The following is a 12,509-nucleotide window of genomic DNA, read 5'->3' as shown; positions in this document are numbered from 1 at the left end:
TAGATAATATTATGGTTAATTATTCTTAATGGCACACTGAAAGATCTACTAGTAAAATGGTGCATGCAATTGAAGAGATTAATGTTTTGAGTGGAAAGATGGATGAACTTATGAAATTGTTTGCTAATAAGAGTGCTCCTACTGATCCTAATGATATGCCTTTGTCTACTTTGATTGAGAATAATAATGAATCTATGGATATGAATTTTGTTGGTAGGAACAATTTTGGTAACAATGCGTATAGAGGTAATTTTAATCATAGGCTGTTTCCTAGTAATTCCTCTAATAATTATGGTAATTCCTACAACAATTCTTATGGAAATTATAATTAGATGCCCTCTGGTTTTGAATCTAGTATTAAATAATTTATTGGTTCACAAAAGAGTTTCAATGCTTTGATTGAAGAAAAAATGCTTAAGATTGATGAGTTGGCTAGGAACGTGGATAGAATTTCTCTTGATGTTGATTATTTGAAACTTAGATCTATTCCACCTAATCATGATATCAATGAGTCTCTTAAAGCTATGAGAATTTCCATTGATGAGTGCAAAGAAAGAACCGCTAGGATGCGTGCTAAGAAAGATTGCTTTGTGAAAGCGTGTTCTTCTAGTTTCCATGATAATAATGATGAAGATCTAAAAGTTATTGATGTGTCCCCTATTAAATCCTTGTTTAGCAATATGAATCTTGATAATGATGGGACCGTAGATGAGTCCACTTTAGTTAGAAGGCGTCCCAAAAATTCAGAGTTTTTAGATCTTGATGCAAAAATAGATAAAAGTGGGATTGTAGAGGTAAAAACTTTAAATAGCAATGAACCCACTATCTTGGATTTCAAGGAATTTAATTATGATAATTTTTCTTTAATAGATTGTATTTCCTTGTTGCAATCCGTGCGAAATTCTCCTCATGCTTATAGTCAAAATAAAGCTTTTACTAAACATATCATTGATGCTTTGATGCAATCTTACGAAGAAAAACTTGAGTTGGAAGTTTCTATCCCTAGAAAACTTTATGATGAGTGGGAACCTACAATTAAAATTCAAATTAAAGATCATGAATTCTATGCTTTGTGTGATTTGGGTGCTAGTGTTTCCACGATCCCAAAAACTTTGTGTGATTTGCTAGGTTTCCGTGAATTTGATGATTGTTCTTTAAACTTGCACCTTGCGGATTCCACTATTAAGAAACCTATGGGAAATATTAAAGATGTTCTTATTGTTGCAAATAGTAATTATGTGCCCGTAGATTTCATTGTTCTTGATATAGATTGCAATCCTTCATGTCCTATTATTCTTGGTAGACCTTTCCTTAGAACGATTGGTGCAATTATTGATATGAAGGAAGGGAATATTAGATTCCAATTTCCGTTAAGGAAAGGCATGGAACACTTCCCTAGAAAGAAAACTAAATTACCATATGGATCTATTATGAGAGCCACTTATGGATTGCCTACCAAAGATGGCAATACCTAGATCTATCCTCGCTTTTATGCCTAGCTAGGGGCGTTAAACGATAGCGCTTGTTGGGAGGCAACCCAATTTTATTTTTATCCCTTGCCTTTTGTTCCTGTTTAGTAATAAATAATTTATATAGCCTATGTTTTGATTGTGTTTTTTGTGTTTAATTAGTGTTCGTGCCAAGTAGAACCGTTGGGAAGACTTGGGGAAAGTCTCTTTGATCTTGCTGTAAAAAACAGAAACTTCGACGCTCACGAGAATTGCTGCCATTTTTTACTGGATAGTGCTATTTAGTTAATTATTTTTTTTCATATGATTAATATATAAATTCCTCACGTCCAGCAATTTATTTTACAATTTTTGGGATTCTAGAAGTTTGCGTTAGTTATAGATTACTACAGACTGTTCTGTTTTTGACAGATTCTGTTTTTCTTGTGTTGTTTGCTTATTTTGATGAATCTATGGCTAGTAATGGAGTTTATAAACCATAGATAAGTTGGAATACAATAGGTTTAAAACCAATATAAATAAATAATGAGTTCATTACAGTACCTTGAAGTGGCGTTTTGTTTTCTTTCGCTAACGGAGCTCGCGAGATTTTCTGTTAAGTTTTGTGTTGTGAAGTTTTCAAGTTTTGGGTAAAGATTTGATGGATTATGGAACAAGGAGTGGAAAGAGCCTGATCTTGGGGATACCCAAGGCACCCAAGGTAAATCCAAGGTCACCAAAAAGCCTAAGCTTGGGGATGCCCCGGAAGGCATCCCCTCTTTTGTCTTCGTTCATCGGTAACTTTATTTGGAGCTATATTTTTATTCACCACATGATATGTGTTTTGCTTGGAGCGTCTTGTATGATTTGAGTCTTTGCTTTTTAGTTTACCACAATCATCCTTGCTGTAGACACCCTTTGAGAGAGACACACATGAAGGGAATTTATTAGAATACTCTATGTGCTTCACTTATATCTTTGGAGCTATATAGTTTTTGCTCTAGTACTTCACTTATATCTTTTAGAGAACGGTGGTGGTTTCATTTTATAGAAATAATTGATATCTCATGCTTCACTTATATTATTTTGAGAGTCCCTTAGAACAGCATGGTAATTTGCTTTTAGGAATAATAAAAACTTTCATATAAGTGCATTGAATACTATGAGAAGTTTGATACTTGATAATTGTTTTGAGATATGGAGATGGTGATATTAGAGTCATGCTAGTTGAGTAGTTGTGAATTTGAGAAATACTTGTGTTGAAGTTTGTGATTCACGTAGCATGCACGTATGGTGAACCGTTATGTGATGAAGTCGGAGCATGATTTATTTATTGATTGTCTTCCTTATGATTGGCGGTCGGGGATGAGCGATGGTCTTTTCCTACCAATCTACCCCCCTAGGAGCATGCGCGTAGTACTTTGTTTCGATAACTAATAGATTTTGGCAATAAGTATGTGACTTCTTTATGACTAATGTTGAGTCCATGGATTATACGCACCCTCACCCTTCCTTTTCTAGCCTTTCTATTACCGCGCACTTTTCGCCGGTATTATACACCCACCATATACCTTCCTCAAAACAGCCACCATACCTACCTATTATGGCATTTCCATAGCCATTCCGAGATATATTGCCATGCAACTTTCCACCGTACCGTTTGTTATGACATGCTTCATCATTGTCATATTGCCATGCATGATCATGTAGTTGACATCGTATTTGTGGCAAAGCCACCTTTCATAATTTCCATACATGTCAGTCTTGATTCATTGCACATCCCGGTACACCACCGGAGGCATTCACATAGAGTCATATTTTGTTCTAATTCTTGAGTTGTAAGTAAAAAGAAGTGTGATGATCATCATTATTAGAGCACTGTCCCAGTGAGGAAAGGATGATGGAGACTATGATTCCCCCGCAAGTCGGGATGAGACTCCGGACAAAAAAAGAGGCCAAAAAAAGAAAGCCCAAATAAAAAAGAGAAAAAGAGAGAAGGGACAATGTTACTATCCTTTTTCCACACTTGTGCTTCAAAGTAGCACCATGATCTTCATGATAGAGAGTCTCCTATGTTGTCACTTGCATAAACTATGGGCTTCCTCAAATTGCCCTAGGTCTTCGTGAGCAAGCGAGTTGGATGCACACCCACTTAGTTTCTTTCGTTGAGCTTTCATACACTTATAGCTCTAGTGCATCCGTTGCATGGAAATCCCTACTCACTCACATTGATATATATTTATGGGCATCTCCATAGCCCGTTGATATGCCTAGTTGATGTGAGACTATATTATCCTTTTTGTCTTCTCCACAACCACCATTCTGTTCCACCCATAGTGCTATGTCCATGGCTCACGCTCATATATTGCGTGAAAGTTGAAAAAGTCTGAGAACATCAAAAGTATGAAACAATTGTGTGGCTTGTCATCTGGGTTGTGCATGATTTAATATTTTGTGTGATGAAGATAGAGCATAGCCAGACTATATGATTTTGTAGGGATAACTTTCTTTGGCCATGTTATTTTGAGAAGACATGATTGCTTAGTTAGTATGCTTGAAGTATTATTATTTTTATGTCAATATTAAACTTTTATCTTGAATCTTTCGGATCTGAACATTCATGCCACAATAAAGAAAATTACATTGAGAAATATATATGTTAGGAAGCATTCCACATCAAAAATTCTGTTTTTATCATTTACCTACTTGAGGACGAGCAGGAATTAAGCTTGGGGATGCTTGATACGTCTCCAACGTATCTATAATTTTTATTGCTCCATGCTATTATATTATCTGTTTTGGATGTTAATGCGCTTTATTTTACACTTTTATATTATTTTTGGGACAAACCTATTAACCGGAGGCCCAGCCCAAATTGCTGTTTTTTTGCCTATTTCACTGTTTTGTAGAAAATGAATATCAAACGGAGTCCAAACGGAATGAAACCTTCGGGAGCGTTATTTTTGGAACAAACATGATCCAGAGGACTTGGACTGGACGTCAAGCAATTAACAAGGAGGCCACGAGGCAGGGGGCGTGCCTACCACCCTGGGCGCGCCCTCCACCTTCATGGGCCCCTCGTGGCTCCACCGACCTACTTCTTCCTCCTATATATATCTACGTACCCTGCAAACATCCAGGAGCACCACGAAAACCTAATTCCACCACCGCAACCTTCTGTACCCAAGAGATCCCATCTTGGGGCCTTTTCCGGAGCTCCGCCGGAGGGGGCATTGATCACGGAGGGCCTCTACATCAACTCCATGGCCCTTCCGATGATGTGTGAGTAGTTTACTACAGACCTTCGGGTCCATAGTTATTAGCTAGATGGCTTCTTCTCTCTCTCTCTTTGGATCTCAATACAAAGTTCTCCTCGATTCTCTTGGAGATCTATTCGATGTAACTCTTCTTTTGCGGTGTGTTTGTCGAGATCCGATGAATTGTGGATTTATGATCAAGATTATCTATGAACAATATTTGAATCTTCTCTGAATTCTTTTATGTATGATTGGTTATCTTTGCAAGTCTCTTTGAATTATTAGTTTGGTTTGGCCTACTAGATTGATCTTTCTTGCAAATGGAGAAGTGCTTAGCTTTGGGTTCAATCTTGCGGTGCTCGATCCCAGTGACAGAACGGGAAACAACATGTATTGTATTGTTGCCATCGAGGATAAAAAGATGGGGTTTATATCATATTGCATGATTTTATCCCTCTACATCATGTCATCTTGCTTAAGGCATTACTCTGTTCTTATGAACTTAATACTCTATATGCATGCTGGATAGCGGTCGATGTGTGGAGTAATAGTAGTAGATGCAGGCAGGAGTCGGTCTACTTGTCATGGACGTGATGCCTATATACATGATCATACCTAGATATTCTCATAATTCTTCGCTTTTCTATCAATTGCTCGACAGTAATTTGTTCACCCACCGTAATACTTATGCTATCTTGAGAGAAGCCACTAGTGAAACCTATGGCCCCGGGTCTATTCTCCCTCATATAAGTTTCCAATCTATTTTATTTTGCAATCTTTACTTTCAATCTATATCATAAACATACCAAAAATATTTATCTTATTATTATTATCTCTATCAGATCTCACTCTTGCAAGTGGCCGTGAAGGGATTGACAACCCCTTTATCGCGTTGGTTGCGAGGTTCTTGTTTGTTTGTGTAGGTACGAGGTGACTCGCGCGTGGCATCCTACTGGATTGATACCTTGGTTCACAAAAACTGAGGGAAATACTTATGCTATTTCGCTGCATCACCCTTTCGTCTTCAAGGGAAAACCGACGCATGCTCAAGAGGTAGCACTTATGGTAAAAGCCCCGCCCGTGTCATCCCCCTTGACGGGCACCCTCTTTGTCTCTGGTGGTGCTGCCTTGGATTTCTTGCTCTTGTCGGTGGAGCTCTCCGGCACATCTCGATGGGAGCGCTGCACTTCAAAGAGGCGCGCTTGCCGGAGTGGGTGCAGGAGGTCTTGTCGGAAGAGGTCTTGCCGGTTTTCTTCCCTCCCGGAGTTTCAGCGGCAGGAGCAAGTGCCTTGGCGGCAGTTGCTGCAACTGCCTCCCAATAGAGTTGGTCGGCGTAGATGAGCGTGTGTTTCTTGTCGAAGGGGATGGTGGTGATGGTCAGCGGCCCGGGCATCTTTAACGTGTTGCAGGCGTAATGTGATGCCGCCATGAACTTGGCCAGCGCTAGGCGGCCAAGGATCCCGTTGTAGGGCAAGGGGATCTTGGCGACATCAAATACGATCTTCTCCGTCCTATAGTTTAGCTCGCCCCCGAATGTAACGAGCAACGTGATTTTACCTTTCGGCTGACTCCTCCCCGGGTTGACCCCTTGAAACGTGCCCGTCTCCTCGAGGTCTCCATCGGGGATTTGCAGCCTCTTGATCACGGCAGGCAAGATCAAGTTCAGTCCGGCTCCGCCATCAACTAACACTTTTTTTACCTTGAGGTTGTGTATTGTTGGTGAAACCAACAACGACAAACACCCGACCGCAGTTGTGCGATCAGGGTGGTCCTCGGTGTCAAAAATTATAGGGGTGCTGGACCACTTCAGTGGATTCTGGGCATCGATCGATGGTTCTGCCACGATAATCTCACGCGCCCACTGCTTCAGTTGGCGGTGAGAGGTGTGCAGCGAGGCGCCACCGTCAACGCACATGGCCTCCGTAGCTTTCTGGAACTCATGCTCGTCGGACTCGTTGTCCCCATCATGATCATCATCTTCCTCCTTCTTATCACGGCCCCGAGCGGGCCTCTCTTGCTGATTATCCTTGCCGCGGAGACCTCCTTGGCCACCACGCTTCTTGTCGGACCCCTCAGCACTATCCCGACCCTTCTCCTTGTCCTGCCTTTCATATTCAGCTTTCTGCTTTTCTACAAGCAGCTCAACCTGTCAGCGGTTCTGGAGGTCATGGCCCTTGGTGCAATGGATCTTGCAGTACTGCTTGTCGGAGCCTCCTGGCTTGTCGGCAGCCGCCAAGGCCGGGCAGGCGGCACACCCGGCAACTTCCTTGTCGGGGTCGTCTGCCTTGGCCTTCTTGGCGGCACCAGGGTCGACGGATCCCTCAACGGCAAGCACAGTCTTGCCCTTGCGCTTCTTGTTGCAGCGTCAGCCCTTCTTCATCGAGGCGACGACTTCTTTATCCGTGGAGTCGTTTTCCGCGCCGGCGTCCTCGCCGGGGTACTTCCTTCCTTCCTCAGCCCGAGCACATCTATCAGCCAAAACATAAAGTTCGGTGACATCCTTAACCTTGTTCATCGCCAGCTCTTCACGCATCTTGCGGTTGCGTACATTCTGATGGAATGCACTGATGAGAGCGGTGGGGTGAACATCCGGGATGGTGTACTGTACACGGCTGAACCTTTGTATGTATTTGCGCAGGGTCTCACCGTCCTTTTGGGGGATGACATGCAAATCACTTGCCTGGCCAGGAGCTTGGTGGCCTCCGGTAAAGGCGCCAACAAACTCGTGGCACATATACGACCAAGAAGAGATAGGATTCACTAGCAGTTGCATCAACCATGACATGACGTTGGGTTTAAGCGCCAACAGAAAGTAGTTGGCGAGCACCTTGTCGTCGCGAGCCCCGGCGGCTTGCATCGCGATGGTGTAAATGCTAAGGAACTCCAACGGGTGAGTATTGCCATTGTACTTTTCCCCAACATCAGGCTTGAACGTGTGGTGGGAGGGCCACTGGAACTGCCACAGCTCTCGGGTAAAGGCTGGACAACCCACCTCGTCAGGCAGGTCGCCGGAGCCCCCCGACGTTGGATGGTCCATAGTAGGGCCCGCACACTGATCTGACTATTGGTGCGCTTCTCGTCGTCGCTCGATGGTGGTTCGAGCGTCTTCTTGAGCTCGCTCTCAAAGGACTCAACGTTGGTCGCAGCGGGTTCGCGGGTCGGACGACACCGAGGAAACATTGTCACAGGCGTCGGCCCGACGAGCCGGCGACTGCTGTTGCTGGCGTGGGGAGGAGAGTGCACCGTGGTCGCAGCACCCCCAGTCCTCCCACCTCCAACGTGCACCGGCTCTACAGAACGCCGACACGAGGGTCCTGCTAACTGTGGTTCATCTTTGTTGGCGAAGCTGATGAGGCTCCGGATGGTGGCTCTCCACTCGTCGAGCTTCTCCGCGACGGGAGAAAAGTCAAGGAGCAGTTGCACGCGCACCAACGCTTCCGCTGGCGTGGGTGGCGGCAAAAGTTGCATGGATGTGATGCACTCCGACTTCTAACCACATTAGAAGGATCTCTATCACGGTCTCGGGGTGGCCCGCCGCCTCCGTCAACGTCCGGGCGCGCACACCGGCCTGGTGCGTCTTGAGAGTGACGCAAAGGGCTCTTCCCGCGGCGGCGCCCGGGGGCACCAGCATCGTGGTGTTGTTCATCATGTGCGGCCGGGAAGGTCACAGTGCGGATGCCGGCTAGGGCGTCCGGGAGGTCGCCGTGCCCCCCGTGGGCAGCACAACCCTGCTCCCGGGCCCGGCGGTGTGTGGCTGGTCGTCTTGGGCCCAAACAATGCCGCTCACCTGGCTCCGATTGCTAGAGTTTCATGGATGCTCGCGGGCCGCGCCTCTAGCGCCGCCCGTGGACACTCCATCGCTCGCCCGTGCTGGTGCGGACGGGCCGGCTCCGGACGACCCGATCGCTGTGATCCCCTTCTTGCAGGCCATGGTGATGATGAAGTCAATGCGCTCACTTCCAAACCGGATTTTCACAGCTTGGGCCCCCATCCCTGGCATGCCAAAGATGTCGGGGTTAACGACACCTATGGGATCACAGGGAATCCCTATTGGGGTTGATGGGGCATGGGGCTGTGGAAAGGGCGGGTTTAGAAGATCAACGCGAGGGAATTTTATCCAGGTTCGCGCCGCAAATGATGCGTAATACCCTAATCCCACTTTGGTGTATTAGTGTTCTTGAGTTCTTGAACTAGTTGTGGTGCATGCCTAGCACAAAAAATCTAAATCCCTCCTCAGTACGCCTCGGGCCTCCTTTTATATGTCAAAGGGGCTGCCATAGCGGCACACAGGAGGTGGAAAGTGTCTCCACTGTACGTGTCTATCTCCAGGAACCATAGGACAAATGCATTTAATGCGCTGCCGATGTGTCCTCTTGCTTTATCGAGGACGGCAAGGAAGCTTGTCTCATCTATCGCCGCCTCGCCTTGCTTCGACGCGCGTCCAAGCCGACGAGGCATGCAGCGCCACGCTGGCTAGCTGGCAGCTGCGTTGGTGCGGTGGCAGGGTCTTCACGAAGATCTGCATGCCACCACGCAGGTGCTTGCCTGGTTGGCCTAGAAGTTGCATGCTGCCATGTAGGTGCATGCCTGGTTGTGACCCCGCAGATGTCCCTGGCAAGGGTCTTGCTGGGGCCCCGGCAAGGATCTTGTCGGGGTCTTGTGGGAATCCCCGGCAAGGGTCTTGCCAGGGGGCCTTCGTCTTCGGGTTCTCGTCTAGTCTTGCAGGCCTCTATTCATCACAAAGATCTGCATGCCAAGGTGCTCCCGAGCCTTGGTATTGATGTTGTTGATGGCGTCATAATTCTCAGGCTCAATGGTGGCAGTCTCGATGGTGTTGGGCAAGTTGCCCCGGCAAGGCTCTTGCCGGGGCAGCGTAGGTCGTTCCTAGCAAGGCTCTTGCCGAGGGAAACCCATCTTGAACCTTTGCTCTTCGCGCCCACGGCTTCAGCGCTACTCGGGTATTCTTGTATCTTCGCTTCCTTTGCGCCGCCAAGCATGGTCGCAGGTGTGGCTACGACTGCCCGTGCACAAGTAAAGGGGTACAGAAGGCCCCTACTTTTGTACACCGACAGATACATTGGAGATGTCTTAGTCCGTTTAATTTGAAAAGTATATTCGAGTGTTGGAAAAAATCACATTAATTATGAAAATTATGTTTTCTGGATGCAACAATCATATTAATTATAAAGAGTATAATTATTTGAACAAGAGGACCATGTTAATTATGGAAAGTATTATCAGGGATCTGATAGTAGGGTCACATTAATTATGGGAATATTTTTTTGTACTAAGAAGATCACGTTAATTATTAAAAGTGTAATCGAGTGATTAACGGAAGGATCACTTTAATTATGGAGAGTATCATTCTATGGATGTGAGTATCACATGAATTATGAAAAGTATTATCAAGCCTAGAATGGGAGGATCATGTTAATTATGAAAACGATCGCCAAGTCATTAATGCAAAACAATTTGTAAACCAATCACCGAATCAATTTAGAAATCAAGCCATTAATGCAATTAATTATCCAAAAAATTAATTACGTGTGCAATTAATTAATTCCGTTTAAGTATTGATTTTTTTTGCGAAAAACCAGTTATGAAATAAGGCTATTAATACAATTAATCATTTAGTCATACTTAATTAGGATGCAGATAATCAATAGTAGGAAGTTTATTTAACCGTGCCTCTACTATTAAAGCGTAGTTGGGGACTGTGTGTGGTACGCCCAACTCCCCTCCCCTTGATCCGCCCTACGAGAACCATCTGCCCGCACCTCCCGACACACATACATGAAAACCCACATACATTGCCTCACGAAAAAAGAAAAGATAAAAAACAGAAAAAGATCGTCCTCCTCCCGACACCCCCCAACGATATTCTACCTGCCGCACCGCCAGGCTGGCATCGTCTAAAACAATGACACACCTTAGCATTGATCCGATATCAATCCCCCCTTACAAAAACCATCTGCCTAAACCTCCCCACACGCACAAGAAAACCCACCTCCTTTGCCTCATTAAAAAGAAAAGAAAGAACAAACAGAAAAAGATAGTCCTCCTCCCCCCCCCCCGACAATCTACTACATGCCTGCCGCCGGGCTGGCATCCTATGAAACAATGACATGCATCAGCATTGATCCGGTGTCATCATCATGCATCATCAGATGAGGTGCCCAAGGAGAGCGCCTCAAGGTAGATCTGGTCAAGATGCAATTCCAGAAGAGTCTTCACCCCATCGATGTCCCTCATACCATCTTCATATCCATGAATTATTTCCATCATGCAGCAAGTGTTGCGGCGGACATCCAGACGAACATAGATAAATAAACCCAGCGGCCACCACCCTAAGAGGATAAAGCGGGTTGTGGGGAATCTACAAACATTGGTGTGCCACCAATGGATGGGGTCATGTGCCGAGCTCGGAAGGAGGACGCCATGAATGGCCACTTCAACGACTTCCCTCAGCAGGTACCATCACACACATCTCCAAGTAGACCGCTACCTGCATCTTCCTAACCCAATCAATGTTGTAACAGATTGATGTCATCTACAACATGTTCCACCAAAAGCTATTGATAACTGAAATATCGCTATATCTCTACTTCTAAAGGTGAAGTCCGTAGGTCGTTTCTTTCTTGAGAACGCAACCATTAATGCTGAAACATCGTCTTACTCATATTTTGCCCAATTCCTGCCTTGCCCATAGTTGCGTGCAATTAATTATCCACACGGGTTAATTACATGTGTTAATTAGCTAGACAGTTCATAGGTATGTTTAATTTGGAAAGTATAATCGAGTGTTGGACAAAAAATCACATTAATTATGAAGATTATCTTTTTTTTGGATGCAACAATCATATTAATTATAAAGAGTATAATTACTTCAATGGGAGGATCATGTTAATTATGGAAAGTATTTTCGAGCGTTTCAGAGTAGGGTCACTTTAATTACGGGAATATTTTTTTGGACTCGCAGGATCACGTTAATTATCCAAAGTGTAATCAAGTGATTAACGGAAGGACCGCTTTAATTATGGAGAGTATGATTCAATGGATGTGAGTACCACATTAATTATGAATAGTATTATCAAGCCTAGAATGGGAGGATCACATTAATTATGAGAAGTATCACCAAGTCATTAATGCAAAACAATTTGTAAACCAATTATCGAATCAATTTAGAAATCAAGCTATTAATGCAATGTTAGCTAGACAATTAATTACGCGTGCAATTAATTAATTCTGTTTAAGTAGAGATTTTTTTGCGATAAATCAGTTATGAAATAAGGGCATTAATCATTTAGTCAGACTTATTTAGGATGCAGATAATTAATAGTAGGAAGTTTATTTAACCGTGTCTCTACTATTAAAGTGGAGTTCGGGACTGTATTGCTACGCCCAACTCCCCTCCCCTTGATTCGCCCTACGAAAACCATCCGCCCGCACCTCCCCACACACATACAAGAAAACCCACCTCCGTTGCCTCACAAAAAAAGAAAAGATAAAACAAACAGAAAAAGATCGTCCTCCTCCCGACAACCCCCACCCCCCCCACCCCAACGATCTTCTACATGCCGCACCGCCGGGTGGCATTGTTCGAAACAATGACACAACTCAGCATTGATGCGATGTCGGTCCCCCCTTACGAAAACCATCTGCCTGCACCTCCCCACACGCACAAGAAAACCCACCTCCTTTGCCTCATAAAAAAGAAAAGAAGAACAAACAGAAAGAGATCCTCCTCCTCCCCCCTCCCCCCGACGATCTACTACATGCCTGCCGTCGGGCTGGCATCCTCCGA

This window comes from Triticum aestivum, chromosome 6A (assembly GCF_018294505.1).
Source record: "Triticum aestivum cultivar Chinese Spring chromosome 6A, IWGSC CS RefSeq v2.1, whole genome shotgun sequence".
Lineage (NCBI taxonomy): Eukaryota > Viridiplantae > Streptophyta > Magnoliopsida > Poales > Poaceae > Triticum > Triticum aestivum.
The sequence above is the reverse complement of the archived record's forward strand: the minus strand, read 5'-3'. Positions refer to the sequence as shown.